Below are 25,924 nucleotides of genomic sequence, written 5' to 3' on the forward strand. Positions count from 1 at the left end.
TGCATTGTGCAGGAGGTCAGACTAGATGATCATAATGGTCCCTTCTGACCTTAAAGTCTATGAGTCTAGGGCGGGGGCAGGAAGTGGTGGGGCGGGAGTACGAAGAAGCAGAGTAGGGGTGGAGTGTGGGGGAGGCTGAGCAGAGCTGGGGGGGAGGCCCCCCTCAGTTGATTAGAAACTCGGCGCCTATGCCTTTACTTGGATACAGCCATCCTTGTTGTCAATAAATCTTATTGTCAATGACATATATTCAGTGTGACTAATGTTACGAAAACAGTCCATTATTACGCGTAGTACTTTGCTTTGCCGAGCCACATCAACATGTTATCAAGCATCTTCCTTGCTGTAAGGTCAATCAATTTTGCTTTGAAATGTTTTGCTGCAGTAATGGCCCATAGCTTCTTTACGAACTACTTGACATCGGTGCTCACGCATGACATCATCGTATTTCCCAAGAAGCTCTACCAAACCAAGGAAATTACCCTTATGTTCAGTGAACAACTAATCCAATGAGCAGCAGAAAGCCAAATTATTCTTTGCAAGGAAGAGGGTAATTGAGATTAGACACGTGAACCCGTTTCTTCAATGCTGGATTTGGCCAGGTGACTTTTCATTTTGCTTCAGAGCATCAGCTAAGTTATGCCAGTAATTGTACCTGGAAAGCGCAAGCAATGATTTGGCATTCTTATCAAATATTTTGCAACAAAACCAGAACACTTTGTTACTTTCGAGTAAACTTGCCAGTGTCGATTCAGTTTCTCACCATTCTCGAGCACTCTTTCGCAGTATGACTTTGAGAAGTATTGCTTCTACTCATTTACTGGAAACATCATATCCTTGATTTTGCCCAGCCTATACAATCAATATTGGCAGCGTTTAGGATTGCCAGCTACAAAGCAGGATCTGATGTATTAATTTGTGGCATGCAGTTTTTCTCACTGTTGCTTCTGCCATCACGTGAGGCTGATTCCTCTTTGTTTTTTCTCCCCTTTCATGTAAACCAGATTATTCTTTGTCATTACTCTCCTTTTCATGTGAGCCACATTCTTCTTTATCATCACTCTCTTTTACACCACCAGGAAACATGGACAATTCTCCATCACTTTCCTCACATTTCATTCCTTATCTTCAGGTAAATCTGCTAAATCCTTAGTAATAGGACTTCTATCATTTGTGCTTCACTCCTCAATTTCTTCTGCACTGGGATGATCGCTACTGCTTAAAGCCTGGTCTTTGTTGTTCTTTTTCAGGTATTTTCCTATCAAATTTGCCCCAAACTAGATGCAGTTGAGCTTTTCGCTTCTTATACTGAGCTCCTGAAGGCCTTTTGGGGAAAATAGAAAGTATTAGGGAGAGCAAAAGTCTTTGCTCCTTAGTCTTAGAAAGTCATTAAACATGTTAAGCGTAGCAAAAGAAGTAACAATATTTCTTTTATATTGTTGCGTAGATAGAGGTTTGATAGACATCTCTGGCGACTCATTAAATATGTCCTTTATTAGTCACTACTTACATTCTTCAAGTCTTAAAACACAAGTACACTTTCACAATTACACAGTAAAACAAGTATCAGAGGGGTAGCCGTGTTAGTCTGGTTCTGTAGAAGCAGCAAAGAATCCTGTGGCACCTTATAGACTAACAGAAGTTTTGCAGCATGAGCTTTCGTGGGTGAATACCCACTTCTTTGGATGCAAGCAGTAAAACAAGGTTCACAATATTGCAGCTATTTTCCCTTTTGTCACTAACAATAAAAACAGCACTCAAGCGGCACCCCCCACCAAGTCCAGGACCCCAGGTGATTGCCTGGGTCATCTGCCCCTAAATCCAGCCCTGATTGCTTTTCTCCTTTAGAGATAAAGGTTGAGATTTTCAAAGCAAGAACTTAAACAAAGGAACTTAAATATATATTTTTCCATTCAATTTAAAGATGCGTGTCTAACTCCAAAACTACTTTCAAAATCTCAAATGGCACAACCACACACACAAACCCCAATCTCTGTGATTTCCCATGACCATTTTCCTTCTGATTTTGGATCACCATGTTTTTAAGCAATACTTCCATGGTATTTACAAATGACATTTCTAACCTTTTTCTTAAGTGTTAAAAAGGGCATAACAATGGAATTAAGAAATAAACAAAGAAGTCCCCTTGCAGTAGATGCTATGTATGGTCCGTCAAAATGAACTAAATGGAACTCAGCCAAATGTGCTTTAAATGCCTGTCATCTTTAAAGCCTGATGTATATTGAACATTTGTACGACCTTTAAGTTCTGTGCTCCTGTTGCCAAAGTTATGTTCTTTGGAATGGAAATCTTCCTTTTTCTTTTTCTTTTTAATCTGGAAAATACATACGCTACACATGGAGAAATTCTGTGACACAAGACAGTGGAGAGTGGAACCATCAGCCAAATACCTCTGAACCTTCCTATATGAGAAAGTGCATTTGTTACTGTTTCTTTTTCGGTTACCATCCAGGCATCTTGTTGCAAAGCAGGGACATTTTAAAATATAATTTGCATTTGTTAAGATATTGATCCCAGTTGCACTGCTTAAGGCCTGGGAGTTTCCCCAAATACAATAACTATGTTTACATGCAGTAGTCAGAGAGGAAATGACATGTGAAAGCACTCTATATGGAGATGGTATTTTGTTGCAATTATACATAAGCCATGTGTTTACACGGGGCTTTTAGGGAGAATTCAAAGCATGTCTCCTTTTTGTGATGCATCAACAAGCATATCAAATGCGTGTTCAAAAGGCTTGTTCTTTTTTGCAAAAATAAAAACCAAATGGCTGAGTAATTTCCAACAGAAAAAATTTGCTATAGCAATTCCATGGTCTATTTAGAACACTTTTATAAAACCTTTTAAATAATAAAACTCTACACTCCTAATTAAAAAATACCCTACTGACTCTGTTGGGTTCAAGTTTCTAAACATTATGCATTGTGAAGCCATTATATTAAATGCACAACTTTTTTCCTTTGAAGATCATATATTCCACTTTTTTCCCTCCATTAACCCTCCGAAATCCCTTCATGAGGATTCATATGGTGTTGCTTTAACATAGGCTGTTGTGTTCCCTCAGGATGAACTACAAGTTCTTGAGGGGCTGCCATTTTGAATTCAGTCTTCTTTGAAGCAAATCCCCTCCACTGTTTTTTTAAAGGTTAGGGCCGCTGGAACTGTGCTGATTTACACCAGCTGAATCTGGTCCCTAGTTTTGCTAGTGCTCATTTTATCATTGCCCGTGCTCAAATGTGCATTTCAAGCAGAGATTCTTCTACTCTTTACTCACAGAGAGTCATCCCTTATGCTACAAGTCCCATTGAGCTCAAGGGGCCCATTTGTGGAATAAACTTCTGCTCAGCATGAAGACAGGTAAGGTATCAGAATGTGGGCCTAAGCTTGTGAACCTTTCAAATCAAGAGTAAAGCAGCAAATCTAGAATGGAGGCTCAAGAGCATGTTCCCTCAGCTGATTTCTGAAGGGTTGAAAAGCTTTGCTTTCATTTAGTTATACATACTTGAGCATCGCCATGGTATTCTATTACTGCTGTACTTTACCATAACTGTATAATTCTAAAATGTCATCTTGCCAATGTGAAATTAAAGACTATATACATTATCCATGCCAAACACTGAATCAAGTGCAGTTGTTTCTCCTAAGTCAGACAGAGAGAGACAGAGAGAGAGAGAGAGAAATTGTGCATGGGCATTGCATTGCTTTGGCATTAAGTGCTGTCACTAGATAGTAACTTAAGTTTTAATTAAATCTCCTTTGTCATAGCTTTCTTTTCAGTGGCCTCTTCAAACTTCCTTTCAAGTGTAACACTTGTAGCTAGCCTTGTTTCAAGATATGTTTGAATGACAGGTCTAACTTTTAGTATCATATTACAAAGGGCCCATTAAGAATGGTTCTCATTTTCTTTAACAAGATGGTCTGGTAATTTACCCTCAAAACAAACAAGTTAAACACATTGCAAACTAAAACCATAATCTTTGCACTCCCATTACAGCAGTAGACCAGCTAACATCATGCATAAACAAACAGATTGGCTAATTCTTTTGTACTGTAAACAGGATACACACTGCATTGTTATATGGCAGTGTACCCCTGTTTTTGAGTAAGTACAGCTCACCAAACCAGTATTTGAAAAACCAGTGCCTAGCCATTAAAGTAACCAACTAAAATTAGAACACAATTGAATCACCTATCAGAGGTTATTTTGATAGCCAAATTTTTAGCAGTGCATGCTTGCAGAATTCTCCTGGGCAATATTCTTGTGTGCATGCACAGGTTGGGGTTTTGACATAAATGTGTATGTAGAAAACCTGATTTGCATGTGCTCACTGGGGTGCATCTGCATGCTTAAACTGTACATGTGCCTGTTTTAAAACTTGGCCAATCAGGTGCATGACAGTAGCATTGCAATTAAATAGTCTGAACAATTCTGTAAAGGTTAGTATTTCCCATTATTTGATGAGGCAATAAGTCTGGGGAAATGAGCATAGGTTTGGAAGTCAGGAACTCCTGAGTCCTATCAAACTTGTAAAGTGCCATATTATATAAATACAAATATAATTATTTCTTTAGAGATTCAGGGGACAAGTTGCTTTACAAGGTATTATGAATGTTCAATTTAACTCATTTACAGTCAGATTTAAATCCCAATGGTAAAGGATCAGTGTTAGAAAGGAAGTAAGGAGACGCACTGGGATTTTTAATCCAATTTCTTCTGGCATGACCCTTTGCTTACTCTTCTCACCAGACCATAGTAATTAAAAATGGAACAGACCCAGTAAATCATTGAGGCTATTCCAACTCGAGAGCAGAATATATTCTCTTGATACTATAGCGTGCTTTATTTTAGCCTTCCTCTTGGTTTCACAATCTAAATTTCCATTGTCTAACAACCAACATATTGGTAAACTACAGACTTCTAGCTGAAAAGGTTGGGATGGCCTTGCCCTTCACCAGCTAGATGTCTATTAGAAGATATTTGTAACCTGAATTCCTGCCATCCCCCTCAATAACCAGGCTGTCCCCAGACTTTAAGCATCTGGAAGCACCTTTAGGAATGGACACCCTCCTATGTACACCTGTGAATGAGAGTGCAGGTCAGGTAAATCCACCTCCTCCACCTCTAGCCGAGGTCAGACAATTATTTTTCTTGTTTTCAAGAATAGCCGACAGTAATTGCACAATAACTGCCTAATTCCAAAAGTATCTTGAAGTAAGCAATGCCTCTAAGAAAGCTGAGAGAAAAATCAATAGTATGTGTCTAGATTAGGGTGACCAGACAGCAAATGTGAAAAATCGGGAGGGGGAGGGAGGGTAATAGGAACCTATATAAGGAAAAGACCCAAAAATCGGGACTGTCCCTATAAAATCAGGACATCTTGTCACCCTAGTCTAGATATGTATCTAGTCTAAAGACTGGCAGCCGTCTCACTCACTAGGCAGTGTTGTAGTGCCAGTTAACTCTCATTCTAGAGCTCCTGTGTTTTTCCTAGCTCTGTCTCCTAGCAACTCAGAATGTGAGTCATTTCTTTTCTGACATGGAAGCTCTCCCAGACTCAGAGATTCAGCTTTCTCCATCCCTGCTGCCCTGTCCATCACTCCTCCATATCTCCTTCTTGGGTGAGACTCTTTTGACTCCTTTCATTTTTAGTGTGTACATCCGGTGCTGTCAGTTTAGATGGGTATTGTTATGCATATACAATGTTATTTCTCCATTTCAGTAAATTAGAATAAGATTTTGCAGGTTGGTTCTGCTGGCACAAGGTGCCATTATATATTTAATGCAAGCTGACTTTTTTTGGAACATGTGGCCATATTTTTCAAATTGTCACTCACATAGCACATCACGTTAGAATAGGAACTCTTCAAACCTGACTTGATATTAGGTAAAGGCATATAAACATTTTGCATGCCACTAGATTAGACTAAAGTCCGCTGATTGATCATTTTCTTCTTCTGAGGTGATTTACTGGCCCAAATGATTAGATAAATTCAAACTCCTGTAGTCCCAGTTTTAAAATTACAATATTTCATTATTTCATTGTATATCAGATATGATGTCTCTTGGATGGTACCTGCACTGTCACAGTATCAGTCAGTGCTACTCCTTTTAGCACTCAACCGGATCCAAGGTTCATGTCACAGAAGGGATGGATTATGTATATTTGCCATCCACTTCATGCTCTGAAACTCTTGTAGGGAAATATGATTTAGCTAAGTGGACATACGATGGAGCAGTTTGTATGCCAAGTATACACTGTGCCAGAGCAGCATTTTTTGTGTGTGTGTGCATTCAGTTCTATAGGCAAAACAGGCCTGGAGAAAATATTTGATGGTCTTGCCCATCAGTGGCTAATGGTTTGGAGAGCATTTCAATGAACATCTGGAGATATCTCACCTAATCAATTCCCTGCCATTCCGGGGGCCATGGATGTTGGTGGTATTTTGGTCTCTCCCTGTGACACAATTTACTCTCCTGAGGACTGAAATGCTTTAGTGTAACTAAAGTCTTTGGGCTTAATATAGGAGTGTATGGGTGAAAACTAATGGCCTGTGATACAAACGAGGTCAGACTGGATGATCTGATGGTTTCTTCTGGCCTTAAATTCTATGAAGCTATGAAATGCAATGACTAATGACCTCTAATGGAAATAATTTTTTAGCTCAAGCATGAGCAAAATATTATTTCCCAGATGTATTATTTTGCATTTGTTTCAGGTTAGATACATGACTCTCCCTCTGCCCTCACTAGTCAAAACTGGACTTTTGATCTTCCACCACTGTATTTAACTAATGACTGGTTCCGTCACTCCCAATAACTAGTTCTGGTCTTCCTACCTCCCATAAATGAACAAATACTGGACTCTTCTGGGGCTGCAGGATGTGTAGGAAACTGTCTCTGTTAGCAGCTCTTCTCCACATGGGTCTGTTTTCAGAGACAAGCAGCAAGGGTTCCTGCTGCTCTGCTCCTGCCTGTGAAAGGAGCAAGGGCATCTCTGCCATTGTCTCTCTGCTTCTCTCCTTCTGTTTTGCAACAGTGCTGCAGCATCTATCATGAGGGACCAAAGGCTCCTTTGCCTGTATTAGCCCACTTGCCTGGGAAACATTTCTGGGTAAGTAGTTTTTTCAAGTCCTGTCTAGAAGTAGCAGCTATCTTGGTCTCAGAATTCCTGTAGGAAGTTATAAACGAGACATGTTCACCCTTTGGATATTTTACTTTTGTTCTTTCTTGTTGCTGTTTCCCTTGATCTAAAACAAGGAAGCAGTGCAGACTGAAAGTGAATGGAGTATGGAAAAACATATGAGGATCGGCATTACAGTCCAGGCCTTGTCACATCTGATCCCAATCCACCTCCCTGGTTGTCCTTGAATGGAATGATTTGCGGCCATCCATTACTATTTGAAACTAACTGAGAGTCACAGAAATATTAATGTGCTCAAAATAGCCCGGCTTTTTGAAAAGGAAAAACATTTTTTTGGTTAGGTTCAGGTTTAAAAGTCTTGAATCCAACCAGAGAAAGCGTTTTTGTTTCCTACGACCAGACTTCTCTGATCTTCTCCTCCCTCCAGTGTTTGTCACTTTCAAAGTGCCAAAAGAACACTAGCAAATGCTTGTACTATGCGGAGGGGAAGGGAGGAGGAACTCAGCGGGGCCACCCTAAAAACCTCATGCCAATCACTTGTTTTTTCTTTTCCTAAATGGCACCTTTCTTGTCAATATTCAGAAAATTACCAATAAGTCATTGAGGGTCTAATTCCTCCTGAACTTGGTGTAGATGAACCTGAAGATAGGACAGAAGGATCCTTTCCCTTATAAAGGCCAAGCAACATTGCAGTCCCTGAGTCACAGTGAGCGTACGGTACCCTGAGAGGCCAGGCCACGTACAGGCAACCCTTGTCCACAGAGGCCCTTGAAATGGGACTGGCACGCTGAAGGAAGAGGTTTTAGCAATGGCTGTGCAGCCTGTGTATGCCTGCGGGTTCTAGGAAGCATTCTGGCTTCTGAAGGCAACATAGCTCCCACTAGGGTGGTGCCACTCTATTGTAGCCCTTCTACTGTGCTGGGCCAAAACTGCACAGTCTCGCCCTTTTACGAAAGCCTTTAAACTGAGCAATTACTTTTTAAATAGCCTTGTTATTTTGCCACACAAGCAATTGCTGTAGCTGCCGCAGGACGTTACTCATCTGCCAATGGGAAAGGAAGTTGTCCAGAAGACACTTTATTAAGATGTGATGCAGGCCGTGAAAAAGTTGGGGAGCTCCTGCTTTAGATCATCACTGATTTTTCTGCCTGTCCCCTCGTTTTACTGAGGATTGAAGTTAGGTTCTCCCGCTAGCAGGGATCTCATTTTTCCTCTTTTGAAGGCTTATAATGCTATTTTTGCATCTGCAGTTATGCAGTGCTCTTCTAGACAGGCCACATTTGCACAGCATCTTGCACGTTGGGTCCCTGATCTTGTTCAAGGCCTCTCAGTGATATAACAATGTCAATATTAAATAAAACCAGCTAACTCCTCTATCATCTCCCCAGTAACTGGGCCTAAAATCTGCCAGCGGGAATCAGTCTATGACTAGCAGAGAGTCTCATCTTTCTGAGCCTCCAGCCTCAGAATACATGCATAACCTGGGGGTGATTATTTAACCAGCATCAACGCAAGAAATACACATTTTAAATCTTCTTCCACATTTGGTATCCACCAGGCCAGAAAACAACACAACTCTGTCAAATGCCAGCTTTGAAGTTTGGATAAAATTCAAAGTTTTCAATGCTGTTTTTTTTTTAAATATAGGAACTGTATCATTCCAATGTTAAATTTAGGAAATTCCAGATCATATTCTATGCCACGTTTGTCTTCAAGGAAATGGGATGTTTATAGTTATTCAAATTGATGCTGATGGATTATGTTTTTGTTCCATTTAACAGCTGTTTGGAGATTGCACACTACAAAAAAAGATAGGCTCCAAAACATTGTAGGTTTATACAATGAATAACAGCAGTTTAATAGCAATAACAATGAGCAACAATTTGAACTATGGCTTTTGGTTATTGTTAGGTCTCAGATTAGTTTGTAGTTTAAGAAAATTTTAGGGACTATACTCTAGAGCAAATTATGTCTTTCCCAATAAAAATTAACTCTTCAAGATTTTTCATCCTAGCATTACTAGAAATGTTTTGAAAACAAACTATTATAATGTACATTGTCAATTGGTAACCAGAATTTAGGCCTGGTTGTCTTGGAATTCACACCCTCGAGACATGCTCCCAGATGTGTTTAACAGTCTTGCTGCAGTATCCAATCATGCATAAAGCTGTTCAGTCATGACAGCACTAACTGTAATCAGAGATGTGACAATTTTACTAAAGAGGGAAAGTCGCACTCTGGGGTGCAATCCAGACCAGTGAGGAGTTGTCATCACCTGCCTGGTAACCCTGGGTGCTTTAACTGCTCTGCCACTATGACTCACAGCCTGGACACCAACAGCAAGCAGACAAGCATGCAGCTCCTTGAGTGTCTGTGCACTACGCAGCCCCAGTTCAGCTCTCTGACCCCAGCAGCCTGCCTACAACATGGCAGCCCCATTCTAGTCTCTATCACCCAGCTACCTTATGCAGAGGTGTCCCCACCACACTCCCAGTCCTGAATTTCCCCCAAACCATCCACGATGAAGTGTCCAGCCCTCTCCTGGAACACTCGGAGAAATAATAACATTCACTTGCTCCTCTAAAGAAACAAAACACATCACAGCTCATTAATTTAACGGGGCTAAATGCAGCCTTCCCTGGGTGGCAAAGTTTGCTTTCTTAATAACTGTGTCCAAATGTGGGGCAAAGAGTGGAAGACATTATGGAGCATTTAGACCTCTGAAAATCAGGGGCAGAGGGGGCAGACCAATGTTGAGGAGTGATTTATTAATTTAGATGGAATAAATGGGCCAAAGGTGTTAACATAACTCAGTCACTCTCCAAGGTTAAACAATGTTAAACCAGGTTTAAGGTTTGGTGTACAGAGGCCTCAACTTGCTTAGTACCATGGCAAACACACCATTGAAAATCCTTTCAACCTTTTATTAAAGATACAGAAAAATCCCTTGTTCCCTATCCCTTTATCTGGAGAGAGGTTTTAGATGGAAAATACCCTGTTCGACAGTCTCTTAGGTGACATTAAAGACGGTAATAACTGTCCTTTTGAGGAAGAGAGAAGTGAGTTGAGATGGGCTGGAGCTTTTGTCATTGCTGTTGGTAAAGTCCGATCCCATTTCCTGAGCAGACAAAATAAGACAAACACACACAAAACCCGCAAAGATAGAAAATGCAACTTCTCTCACCCGCAATCTCTCTGCTGGAAAAACACAGGCACAGCACACATTCTTATCAGCCACTCCGAGACCTGGCAAACTTGTACCAGGCTCAGGCTATGCCTCTTTCTGGTCACAGGCTTACAGCAATGTTGCAAAATATGCAGTCTTGGCCAACTAAGCCTGACTCTTATTAAACAGAAGAAAAAAGGAGAGGGATAGGAAAGAGAAAAAATAAGATGGGGGACACAGAAGGAGGGTGAAGCAGGCATGAAAAGGTCACATAACCAGTGGTGGCTGGGATTCAGTAGAGGTGGCAATATCATCTGGAAAAAGAACAGGAGTACTTGTGGCACCTTAGAGACTAACAAATTTATTTCAGCATAAGCTTTCATGGGCTACAGCTCACTTCTTCGGATGCATAGAATGGAACACACAGACAGAAGATATTTATACATACAGAGAACATGAAAAGGTGGAAGTACGCATACCAACTGGAAGAGGCCAATCAATGGAGATGAGCTATCATCAGCAGGAGGAAAAAAAAAAACCTTTGAAGTGATAATTGAGATGACCCATAGAAGGTGTGAGGAGAACTTAACATAGGGAAATAGATTCAATTAGTGTAATGACCCAACCATTCCCAGTCTCTGTTTAAACCTAAGTTAATTGTATCTAATTTGCATATTAATTCGAGTTCAGCCGTCTCTCTTTGGAGTCTGTTTTTGAAGGTTTTTTTTGTTGCAAAATTGCCACCTTCAAGTCTGTCACTGAGTGGTTAGAGAGGTTGAAGAGTTCTCCCACTGGGTCTCTCTCCTTGGCTAGTCTGGTCAGGACAGCTCTCAGGAGTAGGATGAAGAAGATCCAGGGTGCCAGGAGTTGGTGAGGTTGGCAGCCAGGATAGCGAAGCTCACTCCAGTAGCCAATTTTTCTCCCCAAAGTCTCTTTCTTTAAGGCCCACAAAAGACATAATAGCCCATTGCCTCATTATTTTGTCCACTAATTAGGCCTAGTTTCTGACACACCAATTTTGGTTCACTGATTTCTGGTTCTACACTTCTCTTGTTTGCCCAGTATCTTAACACCACCCTTGAGTTTTACCAGGAGGCCTTGTTGTTTGGACTAATTCGGTCTGTCTCCCTTTCATACCTTTCCCCAGCAGTATTAGCTGTTATAGATTATGGTGATGTCTTATGAGCTTGTACCTACTTTTTACATTGTTAAAATGGGGACAACTGCCTCTCTAGTCCCACAGCAAATGATGCCCCTGGGGCTGTGCCTTTGAGATAAGCAGGTGCTTAAGAATATAAGAACAATCATACTGGGTCAGTCCAATGGTCCATCTAGCCCCGTATCCTGTCTCCACCAGTAACCAGTACCAGAGCTTCAGGGTGAGTGTACAGAACAGGGCACTTTTGGAGCTATCCACCACTGTCTTTTCCTCCTAGCTTCTGACACTCAGAGGTTTAGGGTTGCCCCCAGCATAGGGTCACATCCCTGACAGTCTTGACTAATTGTCATTGATGGTCCTGTCCTCTGTGATCTTATTTAATTCATTTTTGAATGTAGTTATAATTTTGGCCTTCACAGCATCCTGTGGCAATGAGTTCCACAGGTTAATTGTGCAGTCTGTGGAAAAAGTACTTTCTCTTGTTCATATTAAACTTGCTGTCTATTAATTTCATCTGATGACCCCTGGTTTTTGTATTGTGGGAAAGAGTAAATAACACTTCTCTCTTGACTTTTTCCACACCATTCATGGTTTTATAGATGGCTATCCTGTCCCCTCTGAATCGTCTTTTTCCTAAAATGAAGAGCCCTAATCTCTTTAGTTTCTCCTTGTCTAGAAGCCATTCCATACACTTGATCATCTTTGTTATCCTTCTCTGAATCTTTTCCAGTTTCTACTGTATCCTTTTTAAGATGGGGCGACGAGAACTAGACACAGTATTCAAGATGTGGATGTGCCAGGGATTTATATAGTAGCATTATGAAATTTGATGTCTTATTTTCTGTCCTTTTCCTAATAATGCCCAATATTCTGTTAGCCTTTTTGACTGCTGTTGTGCATTAAACTGAAGTTTTTAGAGAACTATCCACAATGACTCCAAGATCTTTTTCTTGAGCAGTAATAGCTAATTTAGACCCCATCATTTTGTACGTGTAGTTGGGATTATTTTTCCAGTGTGCGTTACTTTGCACTTATCCACATTGCATTTCATCGCTATTTTGTTGCCAAGTCACTCAGTTTTGTGAGATCCCTTTGTAACTCTTCACAGTCAGCTTTGGACTTAACTATTTTGAATAATTTTGTATCAACTGCAAACTTTGCCGGTTCACTGTTCACTCCCTTTTCCAGATCATTAATGAATATGTTGACCGGAACAGATAACATAAGAACATAAGAACATAAGAATGGCCGTACTGGATCAGACCAAAGGTCCATCTAGCCCAGTATCTGTCTCCGACAGTGGCCAATGCCAGGTGCCCCAGAGGGAGTGAACCTAACAGGCAATGATCAAGTGATCTCTCTCCTGCCATCCATCTCCATCCTCTGACGAACAGAGGCTAGGGACACCATTCTTACCCATCCTAGCTAATAGCCATTTATGGACTTAGCCACCATGAATTTATCCAGTCCCCTTTTAAACATTGTTATAGTCCTAGCCTTCACAACCTCCTCAGGCAAGGAGTTCCACAAGTTGACTGTGCGCTGCGTGAAGAAGAACTTCCTTTTATTTGCTTTAAACCTGCTGCCTATTAATTTCATTTGGTGACCCCTAGTTCTTGTATTATGGGAATAAGTAAATAACTTTTTCTTATCCACTTTCTCGACATCACTCATGATTTTATATACCTCTATCATATCCCCCCTTAGTCTTCTCTTTTCCAAGCTGAAGAGTCCTAGCCTCTTTAATCTTTCCTCGTATGGGACCCTCTCCAAACCCCTAATCATTTTAGTTGCCCTTTTCTGAACCTTTTCTAGTGCTAGAATATCTTTTTTGAGGTGAGGAGACCACATCTGTACACAGTATTCGAGATGTGGGCGTACCATGGATTTATATAAGGGCAATAATATATTCTCAGTCTTATTCTCTATCCCCTTTTTAATGATTCCTAACATCCTGTTTGCTTTTTTGACCGCCTCTGCACACTGCGTGGACATCTTCAGAGAACTATCCATGATGACTCCAAGATCTTTTTCCTGACTCGTTGTAGCTAAATTAGCCCACATCATATTGTGTGTATAGTTGGTGTTATTTTTTTCCAATGTGCATTACTTTACATTTATCCACATTAAATTTCATTTGCCATTTTGTTGCCCAATCACTTAGTTTTGTGAGATCTTTTTGAAGTTCTTCACAATCTGCTTTGGTCTTAACTATCTTGAGCAGTTTAGTATCATCTGCAAACTTTGCCACCTCACTGTTTACCCCTTTCTCCAGATCATCTATGAATAAATTGAATAGGATTGGTCCGAGGACTGACCCTTGGGGAACACCACTAGTTACCCCTCTCCATTCTGAGAATTTACCATGAATTCCTCCCCTTTGTTCCCTGTCCTTTAACCAGTTCTCAATCCATGAAAGGACCTTCCCTTTTATCCCATGACAGCTTAATTTACGTAAGAGCCTTTGGTGAGGGACCTTGTCAAAGGCTTTCTGGAAATCTAAGTACAGTACATCCACCGGATCCCCCTTGTCCACATGTTTGTTGACCCCTTCAAAGAACTCTAATAGATTAGTAAGACACGATTTCCCTTTACAGAAACCATGTTGACTATTGCTCAACAGTTTATGTTTTTCTATGTGTCTGACAATTTTATTCTTTACTATTGTTTCAACTAATTTGCCCGGTACCAACGTTAGACTTACCGGTCTGTAATTGCCGGGATCACCCCTAGAGCCCTTTTTAAATATTGGCATTACATTAGCTAACTTCCAGTCATTGGGTACCGAAGCCGATTTAAAGGACAGATTACAAACCTTAGTTAATAGTTCCGCAACTTCACATTTGAGTTCTTTCAGATTATTGGGGGTTCCCTGCTATTTACCTCTCTCCGTTGTGTAAATTAACTATTTATTCTTATGCTTAGTTTCCTATCTTTTAACCAGTTACTGATTCATGAAAGCACCTTCTCTCTTATCCTATAGATACTTATTTTCCTTAAGAGCCTTTGGTGAGGGACCTTGTCAAAGACTTTCTGAAAATCCAAGTACACTTTATTGACTGGACCACCCTTATCCACATGCTTGTTCACACCCTCAAAGAATTCTAATAGATTGGTGAGGCATGACTTCCCTTTACAAAAGCCATGTTGACTTTTCCCTAAAAAATCCTGTTCATCTATGTGTCTGATAAGTCTGTTTACCACAGTTTCTACCAATTTGCCTGGTACTGAAGTTAGGCCTGTAATTTCCATGGTCGCCTCCAGAGCCCTTTTTAAAAATTGCCAGTACAGACGTTCCCCGACTTACACAAGTGTTCTGTTCCAGAACGCCTTTCGTAACTCAAATTTTGCGTAAGTCGGAAACGTATACCTGACCATTATACAAAAAAAACCAAACAAACAAACAAAAACCCTATTTCTAGATTACGGAACTTTTTCTGTAAATGCGGATTTGTGTAAGTCGGGTTTGTGTAACCAGGGGGGCGTCTGTACAGTAACTCCTCACTTAAAGTGGTCCCAGTTAATGTTGTTTCATTGTTACATTGCTGATCAATTAGGGAACATGCTTGTTTAAAGTTGCACAATGTTCCTTTATAATGTTTTTTGGCAGCTGCCTGCTTTGCCCTTGCTTGCAAAAAGAGCAGCCCATTGGAGCTAGCTGGTCGGGGCTTGGAACCAGCGTGGACTGTCAGCCCCCCCTATCAGGTCCCCACTCCCATAAGTTCCCTGTGTGGCAGCAGCCAGCAAGCTATCAATTGCTGGCAGTTCAGCTGTCCCTCCCCCCACTTTCATGTGCTGCACCTGCCTTCTGCCTTGGAGCTGCTCCTGGGAGCCTCCTGCTTGCTGTGCGGTGGGGCGGGGAGAGGGAGAGGGGAGGCTAATGTCAAGGTGTCCCCCTGCCCCATACTTCTGCCCCCCACTTGCCCCATTTCCATAGAGTGGGGGTGGGGGGTCGCAACAGGGCTCAGGATGGAGGGAGCTTGCTGGCAGAAGCTGCTGTCTCAACTTGCTGATCTACTTTAAAAGGCAGTGTACTTAGAGTGGGGTCAGCGTAGTTAAAGGGTCAATGCACGCCTCTCTCTCACACATACAGAGTGTGTGTCTCTGTCTCTGTCTGCCATGCTGTCTCCCCTCTCTCCATTTGTGCTGTCTTGTAGAGTGTGAGGCTACATTAACAACAATGTGTTAACCCTTGAGGGCTCAGCTGTTCTTGTTCATCATTTAGCAGTAAGGCATTCCCTGGGAAATATCCCATCCTCTTCAACTCTCTGACTTCACCACCTCAACCAAGCTTCACAATCATCATTGCTGTGTAAAGTATTAAATTGTTTGTTTAAAATGTATACTGTGTGTGTGTGTGTGTGTATAGATATAGCTATATAATACACCTCTACCCTGATATAATGCGACCCGATATAACATGAATTCAGATATAACGCAGTAAACCAGCACTCTGGCGGGGCGGGGCTGCGCACTCCGGCAGATCAAAGCAAGTTCAATATAACGCGGTTTCACCTATAACACAGTAAGATTTTTTGGCTGCCGAGGACAGCGTTATATCTGGGTAGAGGTGTATAGTCTTTTGTTCAGTGAAAATTTTTTTTCCTGGAACCTAATTCCCCCCTCCCCATTTACATTAATTCTTATGGGGAAATTGGATTTGCTTAACATTGTTTCACTTAAAGTCGCATTTTTCAGGAACATACCTACAATGTTAAGCAAGGAGTTACTGTACATTAGCTACCTTCCATTCATCTGGTACAGAGGGTTGTTTCATCAATAGGTTACATATCACAGTTAATTACATACTGCTACTAGTTCCTTATCCTGTTTGCTCCTATACGCCCAGACCTTAGCCGTGGGTACCCACCCTGCACTGATATGTAGTCCAAGTCACAATCTAGCCTTCAAAGATGAATAAGGCCATGGGTCATCTCACTAACTAGAAGTGCTATCTGAACTCCATAGATGGGGAAAGCCACACAATAAATCAGTGCCGCAGACTGAGGCTGGGGTGGGGGGAGGGTGTGCATACACCAGTCCATAGTATCATACATTTAGCAAAAGATCATGTAAACCCCAGAAAATGTATAGAAGGGGTTCCGGCTCCCCCGTATAAATAAATCACTGCTGAAAAGAATGAACTGTAGTTGAGTCTGGACTTTTCTCATTATTGGCTGGAACTAAGAAAGAAGATAATGACTCTGAAAATGTGCTTTTAAGCCATGAGGCCACCTTTCTTTGTATACATGCTCAAAAACAAGACTATACAGAGAACATTACAGCATATGAATTTCTTTTTTTTTTAAGTGACTGGTTAAATCCAAGGAAGAGTGGCGGAGGGTGGGGGGGATCCTTAAATTCTGATCCTGTCTGACAGGTGGCTTACTTCTGATCCCACCCCCTAATCCCCTGAGTCTTGTTGTATTCAAAACTGTTCTAGTCTATTTTAAGCAGAAGTTAGACTATATGGAAAGATTTATTAATTAAGAAGGGACACATACTTCTGGGAAACACAAGCATTTTTTTAAGAACTGCAGTGAATTCAGGATTGGAATGTTTATTTGTTGAAGTGCAGAGGATGTTGGAAGGCTTAGCCATTTACACAGACTTGCCGGAGTGGTGGTTTGGGTCGAGAAGTTTTTATTAGCCTTAACTGACACGTGCTTAACTGTGTGCACGTGTTATGCATGTATAATTATTTTCTGTACTTCAGAAGGTCTTCAAGTATTTCTAAGTCGCCTATTACCAATCTAGCTAAAGCAGAGATCTCAATAATGCATTTTCATAAACTGGGAGGAAATTACATTCCAAGAGGATACAATGATGTGTATTTCTCTGTAGTGCCACTTAATGGTGACGGTGCATGAGATGCCATTGAATAAAGATGAGTGACTGATTGGAAGTCTGTCTTTGAACATCTCATGTGTGGTGTAAGATGTCAGATCTATGGATTGGGAGCTGGTTCTGCAAAACCTTACTCCGCAAGTAGCCCCTAGTCGTGTAAATAGTGCGATTGACATCAATGAGGCAAGGTCTATTTATGTGAATTAGCATTTACAGGATCAGTCCTTCTGCTAGCAGATCTATACAATTCCATTGCTAAGTGGCAGTAAGCAGTAGTGAACCTGTTGCAGAGGGAGCATATGCAAAGCAGCAGCCACCCCAGGCATTTAGCGTAAGCACAGTAAGTAACCTAGTAAATCAGCAATAACAATAAATTATTGCTATCACGTACTTCCCAAAGGCTCTTCTCTCCCCTCTGCCTCCATCAGGTTTGGGGCCCCACCATGCTAGGAGCTGTGCACATCCGCGGGAGGATGCCATCCCCTCTCCAAAGAGCCTGCTGTCTAATTAAAGAGAAAAAGCAACAAGCAAGTATCATGAGCCATAGGAAGGAAAGGAGGAAAGGGGGAACATGGATAACATAATGTGGTTCCATAGACTAACAGCACAGGCAGCTTGGTGCTCCTTTAACATCCCTTCCCTTCCTAGAAAAAGTGCCCCTAGGCTCACTGTGTATTGTTTGTATTATTTCATTTATGTGTTTGTTTGCTTTTCCCTTCTATGGAACTGTCCCCCTCAGCCTTTCTTCTTAGCATTATTGCCTTTAACAAGTGAAGATAAACTCTTTCACAGCTACCTCAAAGGACAGGCTCCTTCCCCTTTTCCCAGGTATCCCAGACCCTTGTGTGGCTGGGAGGTCACCAGAATCCCACTTGCTCTCTAGTGGGGCCCTGCTGTGTGCAGGTGCAAGCACGCAGAATATCTGTTCATCTGTTAAGGAGCACACGTGTTGATGGCCTTGTGGCAAAGCTGCCCGTTATCCACCCCTGTTCAGTTACTCCATATCTTGCCACATCGCTCCCACCCAAGAGTCATTCTTCCAACCCCACAAACGAAGTGGCACCCATGGAGCGCCCAAGGCTGTACGTGGGCTGGCCATGGTGCTGTTGGCACCACTGTTAATACTGGAAACCATTTCTGTGCAGCACTTTACAAACTTCCAAGGTTGTATTTGCAAGAAACAAATGTGTATATTAGGGGGACGTTTTGGGGACTAAGCCCCGGCATCCCTTTTTGTTCATAAATCTGCCATTCAAAACACAACAACTCCTTGCAAGAAGGAAGTTACTCCTAAGGTGAAAAGGTAAAGTTTTATTATCACACTCTGCCATTATCAGGACAATGAGCCCTGTCAGAAACAATCTGAAGCAAATGATTTTTGGCTCATTGTCAATGCTCAAATGCCTAAGGAGATCCCTTTGCACAAACAGAAAGAGGTGTACTAACATTGCTGAAGGTAACAGTTCATAAGCCCTTTTTCATTGCTAGTTGAGCATGAATAAAAAAAGCACTTTGCGTGCATTTTTGTGACAGATTTATTTTGTTCCCCCTGCCTCTTCATTCAGCAGCCTGGGGTTGTTAAAATAAAGATAAACATTTTATGCAGTGCTCTGCTTGTTGAGTAAAGACTGTGGTGTTGTTACTGCCTAATAGGCAAGATCAACAAGCAAGGTCAAAAATATTGTAGGTAGGGTACAGCTGTTTTTATATCCAGTGTCATGAGTGTGCAGGTTATCCAGACCCTGGGAAAGAAGTTGAAACGTGGTCTGTGTCAACAACATTCTGATTCTGAAAGTACTACAGTCATTCAGTGGATTGCGGAAAGCTCTGTTTAAGGTTCGGGAGTTATCCCCATTCAATGTCAGTAACACTTAAACAAACACTACATTTCGTTTAAAGAAAGCAAACACCTAAAGTCTTCAGTTTCTTTGCAAACTGAGCACTGCCTTCTTCCCATCACTCTTTCCATCCTCAAGACATTTTTGTTTGACAGCATAGACCTGTCAGAAGAACTGATAAAGAATATTCATTGCAAGGGGCTCTACTCTGAACCCGTTGGGCCAGATATTGTGTAGTGCTATGCGCCCTCCACTCCCATTGATTTCAACCAGGAGCTAAAGATACTTAGAACCTCACAGGAGGTGCTCGGTACTTAACAGAAACAGATGCTAATTCATCACAATAGGCAAGGCCATTTCAAAGTACTTCAGATGCTTGTTTCCTATCATAGGGCTCGTTGAGGGTCTGTCACAAGAGAATGTAATTGAACTTCTGGGACTGCTCTTCCAATGATTCCCCCCTCTTCCCCTATGATTCATAATTCCACCAAAGGTAGGTCTGCACTGGGAAGGAGAGAGAACCCCAACAGTTTCTTGTATGGTTGCACAATTTTTATTCTAATATTTTTTCAGCAAGCTGATTGTAGTGGATCAAATATCACTTCAGTTTTTGTAGCCTTAGACTCACTTCAGTAGAGACAGTTTACAGGAAATTATATAAAAATGATGCCAGGATTTGAACTCAAGCCTGCTTTATCCACAAGGATAATCACTGCCTTGGTAACAGCCATTAGAGGTAATGAGCCAGATTCACTCCAGGGATTCCTCTGCTGAACTGCAAGGTCTGCAGACTTGGGACAGAACTGCTGACCATCATAACCTGGGGTAGATCAGACCTTGCCCAACCATCCCCACCCGTGAAAGCTGCAGGGAAAATGGTGTGAGGAGATTCTTGTTAGGTTTTTCTGCTCCTCCGCCTTGAGTCCTTTCCAGCTCAAATGACTTGTCCTCACCTTCAAAGCTCTACATAACTCTGCCCTTCAGTTACCTATCCAGCTTTGACTCTCACCCAGCACTCCTCCCTCCCGCATCCTTCCACTCTGCCAACAATACTCAGCCTTGAATACACTACTGTCTGCTTCTCTCACAACAGTCTCCACATTTTCATTCATGCTGTGTCCCATGCAGGATGAGGCTTCCCCAAAACAGTCAGAATGGCCACTATTCTCTCCTCCTTCAAATCCCTCCTCAAGAATCACTTCTGTCGTAACATCTATGAGATATTGGCCAACTAATAATGGAAAGGTTGAATATAGATTAAGTGGGATTTTTAAAATATATTCCCCCTCAGTTCTTTAGGGTTATAAGCTCTTTGGGGACTGGTACTGTATCTTATCTGTGTGGGACTGTATCTAGCACATTGTGAGTGCTACTGGAATGGCACTATATAATAATAATATTTCATAGCAGAGGACAACCTGGGTCAATGTGAGTTTTCGTGTGAGATAGTTAGTGATAGGTTTATGCAAAACCATGAAAAGAATAAACTTTGTGCTTGATAGGGGTAGGATGACTACCGACATTTCCTCTCTGGGGTTGTTCTGTAGAGATAATTATTGTAACCAGAGCTGGCCTATGGGGCCCATGAATTGTGCAGCTTCATAAAAGAGTCATGGGAATGTAAAGGTGAATCTCCACTTTTGTTTTATAAATACTAAGCGCCTGACCCTAAAGCCCATTGAAGTCAACAGGAGGTTTTCCATGGACTTCAACACACTTTGGAGCAGGCCCTAAGTTTCTAGCCCTTTTTCTTGGGAATATTACCTCAGCTCATAAACCAGTTGTTTTAAGAAGCAGCCAGGCTCCCATCCCGCAGCAGGAAACCAGGGGGAACTTAAATATTTCCTGTATAAATTAGTCTATGTTAATTCTATCGTGTATCTCACAGAAAAATCTTCTCTTCCCTAAATCCTGAGATTGACATTGTGCGGGTGGTGTAATAGTGATTGGTATGAATTGGGGTTGCTTTGGTGCAGTGACAAAATTATATCACCAACTGTGATAACAGAGCTCTCTTTCTCTTTTGGTTTGAATTACTACCATGACCATCAGTAAAACAACAATTGATCATTAAGGCCACATTTAACATTAATAGCCACGTAATCAATACATGTGTATGCCGCGGTTGTTAATCCTCCGTAAATATATTTGGAAGAACTATGTGTATTGTAGCCTATTAAATCTCACTCCCCAGCTTGAACAGTCTTCTAGTTAGGGTGACTGCATCCCTTTCCTCTATCCTCCTCCCTTAAAGAGGGAACGATTAATTATGTACTTTCACTTCTGAGAGACTGTTGGACATGCACCATGGACACTCCAGACCAGTGAAGCCTGTTTGCATTTGCAGTGACAGGGCAATAGTATAGAGCATAACTTTGTGGTATTTTTGCACTATGAATAAACTTGAGGAGAGCACACTAACTGTCTGGATGTGGAAGAATTCAGCAGGACTGTCATTCCTCACCTTGAATGAGCACTTCCTAATATAAATGGGAAGCACTTGTCCAGCGCTTCCAAATGGGGTTTATGTTTTGGCCAGTAACAACATGCAAATGTTTAATGCTTGTGATTATACTTCCTGCAAGTGCTTGTTAGTTAGACGGTTTAAATCAGGAGGAATCAGTTTAACCACACTGCATTCCCTCTTTAAAAATATCCAGCAGAGTTCTTTAAAAGAAATACAACCCAGCACTCTGTGATGATCCCACTTTGAATCTTCCAGAATAGGGTTGGTTTCTTTTAAGAAAAAAGGAAAAAGCCAGATTTCTCAGAGAAGGATCAGATGTTAGGGCCAAGCCATTTTCATGAGATAAACCACCATATAAACAGGATCCAGCTGATGTTATTTCCTGTTCAGATGTTACTGCACACAGCTAACACTTATTGAAGCAAATTGCTCTGCTCAGATGGCTTTTATTTTCTGAGCAATGCAGTTTTGATTGTCAAACAATTTATTCCCAGTTACACCTTTGTTATAGAAAATTCTCCTTTCTTTACCTCTAATTGTTTTTATGACACTGCTTGTGTAATAGTTAATCATAATGTACTGTATAACACACTTCACTAGCAAAAAGCCAAGCATCTTATGAACGCCACTGTGGTAACTGTGCATATTTTTAATGCATCAGTGAGTTTGATTAGTTTTTCCTTAGTATTTCACGAGTAAACTGTGGTACTTCTCACATAACTCCACTCCTCAGGCTATGAGAAGCTGAAAGCCTTAAGAACCCAAAGATCTTATAGCATTCAGCAGGTATAAATCTGCCAAATGAAGAGGTGCTTATGGCCCAATCCAACTTGCGTTTAAGTTTTGCCATTGACTTCAATGGATCTGAAATTGACCCTGCGTGTCTTCAAAGCAAAGTGAAACCACTCAATTAAAAACTTCACGGTAGTGGCTGATATTGCAGTACATGCCTGATTTCTGAAGCCAATCCAGAGCTCCCCACACTGCATTACTAGCGTACACCGCAGATCAGTGAATCAAGTATAAATTATGAAACAAGCTTCTGGGGCTGGATCAAATTAGTCAGTTGAACTCAGACAAGAGTTGAGTCGTCAGACTTCTTGGTTTTCCTTGTCCCAGTCTGAGGGTGTCATTCCCATCAAGAGCCTCTTGAGTAGATGCCACACCTCCAAGATGCTGTATTTGAAGCAGGCATTTGTAAGGCACCTGTTGAGAAGGTAAGCCCTTGAAATTCACTCTCTGTACTCAAGATGAAGCACTTGGGATACATTGGGAAAACTCAGTGGATCGTTTCTTCTCTGGGGAGTTATCCTATGAAATGACTCAAAACCTCTGCCTTCACACCCAGAAATGAACTCTTCCACTTTGCTTATGAATTTCTGCCCCAGCCAGCAGGTTTTCTTAATGTCTTTGCCTCTGGGCAGTCCCCAGTCCATATGCCTTTTTGAAAGGGTGCTGTCAAGATAATCTTGGTTTTATTTACCTCTAGTCAATGAACTCATTCAAACGGACATCTCTTTGTAAGATGAATCTGTCACTGTCCCTTTAAACAACTCACTTTTCTTACTGCAAGTTACTGTGCTGGAGCTGCAGACCTGGGTGCCTCAAGCTCCACTTCCCGTTCTCATTTCTTTGGGTAGGTCTATACTTACCTGCCGGGTTGACGCGTAGCATTCGACTTCTCAGAGTTCGAACTATCGCGTCTAATCTAGACGCGATAGTTCGAACTCCGAATGCGCTCCCATCGACTCCGGAACTCCACCACCGCAAACGGCGGTGGCGGAGTCGACGGGGGAGCCGCGGACTTCGATCCCGCGGCGTCTGGACAGGTAAGAAGTTCGAACTAAGGTAGTTCGACTTCAGCTATGCTATTCACGTAGCTGAAGTCGCGTACCTTAGTTCGACCCCGCCACCCTAGTGTAGACCAGGCCTTTGAGTGACAGTTTGGTTCCAGGTCTGTTCCTGAAGCAGCGCAACTATGTGCTGTCCCTTACGTAGGACATGTGGCAAAGCCCCAGTTAATGCTTGTGAGCAGTCTGTACCAGGGGTGTCAAAATAAAAGTTACCACATGTCTGCTCATAGTATATTGTGTACACCATAATGTGACATGAGAATCCTATAGAAATCTGGTCATAGTTCCTTGGGCCCTTTCTGGCCACTGAAAGATGGGGCTAGTCAGCTATTGAACCTTCCCACTCTCCCCAGTTGAGAGCAGGCAGGAAATTCTATCAAACGATTCTTTTATTATTATTATTATTATTTGTAAATTAGCGTCATCACATTGGTTTAATCTAGAGGGGTTTATTAAAAAAATAATAAATTAGCAGTGGCTTTCAAATGACTCTCTGACCGACAAGATATGATGAAAACAGCTGGGAATGAAATGGTATCTTGGTAAATTTAATGTTTTTAGATATAGAGAAAGAAATCTTTCCTTTGTCTCACGTGCAGAAAAGTTCCTTCATCTGATGAATGTTTAATCCGTGCAGATGGTCTGAAGCCACAGCATTTTTTTTTATTATTTTTTGCCAGCATCTGTTAAAAAGTTTTCATCGCTGCTTATGCTGAAGAGTGGACAGGGAACAATTTCAGTTTAAAACTTCTCAAGGATAACAAGCCTGTTAATAGCTTATACGCTCTTTAAGTGGGCAAGGTACATTTAGCCATGACAGTTTTCTTTCAGTGGAATCAAGAGCCATTATCAGATGTGACAGGGAAGAATCAATGGAATTCAATGAGCAAAGCTCCTATACAATGGCAGCACTTTAGTTCTGGAAAATGTCTAGGTTGTTTCTTGCTTCAGAGAGGCCATACAGTGGTGAAGCTTACAGTAAGATTCTTTTCTCCAATTAATACTTGATTCCCATCACAAGTTTCAAGTAACCCCTTGAGATAAGTTAAAGATTTGCACATTTTAAGGAAAATAACTGGACTGGTGTGATTGTTTCAATAAATTATGTTAAAGGGTGCTGCTATGTTCTTTAACCTGGGTTGAGGGACAAGTAAAGCATGCTGTATTAAAGTGTTTTGTTTTATAACTTGGTCAATGTCTTATTTTATTAGTTAGTCCAATGTAACATAACTGCTGCTGAGAAATATTCACGCACACCCTTTCCAACCCCTCTTGACTGGGGCGTGTCATATTTCATATTCTGTTGAGGGGGTTGTTTTCTACCCAAACCCACTGAATATATTTTATGACAGCAATAAAACAAAGTGGCTCTGTGGTTAGAACAGCTGAGTTCAGCAAGTGAGGTTAAAAATTGGACAGAGGGAAAGTGTTTACACTGCCACCATCAGTGCGAGGAGTCTAGATAAAACTGTTTGACAGGTCAGTTGCCCTCTGTGGCAAATAGCCTTATTATACATGAGAAGCCTGTGATAGGCTTACAGAAGCTAGATGCTGTGCTGTATATCCACATAGTCATTCGGTATTTGTCATCGTAACAAGAAAATCACAGCAGAGTAATGAGCGGAAGCAATGTCTTCCTGCAGGTAGCTAAATAATGTTACATTTCAGACATTCAAGCTAGGAGCGTCTAGGGAAGAAGCAGCTGAGGAAAGGACCAAACTGTTCTTTCTGTGGCTGGAGGTTCAAAGCATTTGCATTAGTGAAATGGAATTGCTTTGTGATTTCATGGTCCTATTGGCCTACAGAACTTGAGATGTATTGAATGCTTTAGTAGAATTTGGGCTTTCCAAATGCGGTGGTAATAGTTCTATTTGCTACATCCATTTGGGCATTAAGCATTGTGCAAAACGTTTCTGAATGTGGGAGAGTTTTTCTAAGTGAATAACTTTGCTATGTGATTAATATGACAGGCATAAGACAGTTCTCTAAAAACATAGCTTTAAAAAGTTGTTCTGACTCAGTGGTTGTATTGGATATATACAATATGAAATGGTCCTGCCAAGCCATGGTATTTACTGTATGACAAACAAGAACGCAGCAGCACCAAGTCAATACACATTGTAGTATTTGGGATGGGTACAATAGATATGCAAAAAAACCCTAGCAGAGATGAGCTAATTCAGCAGTGTCTGATCCATGTGCTACCAGGCTTAAAATTAAAGGTTTGAGTTTATATCTAAACTCCAATAGTGGTCTGGGTCTGAAATTGACATCAGATCCAAAGGGTATTATTGTATCAGTTAATATAGTGCCTATTGTTCTCGTGAAATTCCTGCTACCTCCCCACTGGCACATTTCCTTCCCCTGGGATCCCTGTTCAATGTTGCTGTCTTCTGGGATAAGGGCCCTTGGGATTCCAAACCCTTCCTGG

The 25,924-nt window shown here is 41.4% G+C and overlaps 1 long non-coding RNA gene across 2 annotated transcripts in view; it reads left to right on the forward strand.

Moving 5' to 3' along the window:
* Positions 1-5,553: 5,553 nt before the first annotated feature.
* LOC120368783 overlaps positions 5,554-25,924 on the forward strand; it is a 59,915-nt gene continuing 39,544 nt past the window's right edge. For both annotated transcript variants that reach the window (XR_005582783.1, XR_005582782.1), the window contains exon 1: positions 5,554-5,640. This is a non-coding gene — a long non-coding RNA (uncharacterized LOC120368783). The remainder of the gene's footprint in view (positions 5,641-25,924) is intronic.

This window comes from Mauremys reevesii, linkage group 7, assembly GCF_016161935.1.
Source record: "Mauremys reevesii isolate NIE-2019 linkage group 7, ASM1616193v1, whole genome shotgun sequence".
NCBI classification, from domain to species: domain Eukaryota; kingdom Metazoa; phylum Chordata; order Testudines; family Geoemydidae; genus Mauremys; species Mauremys reevesii.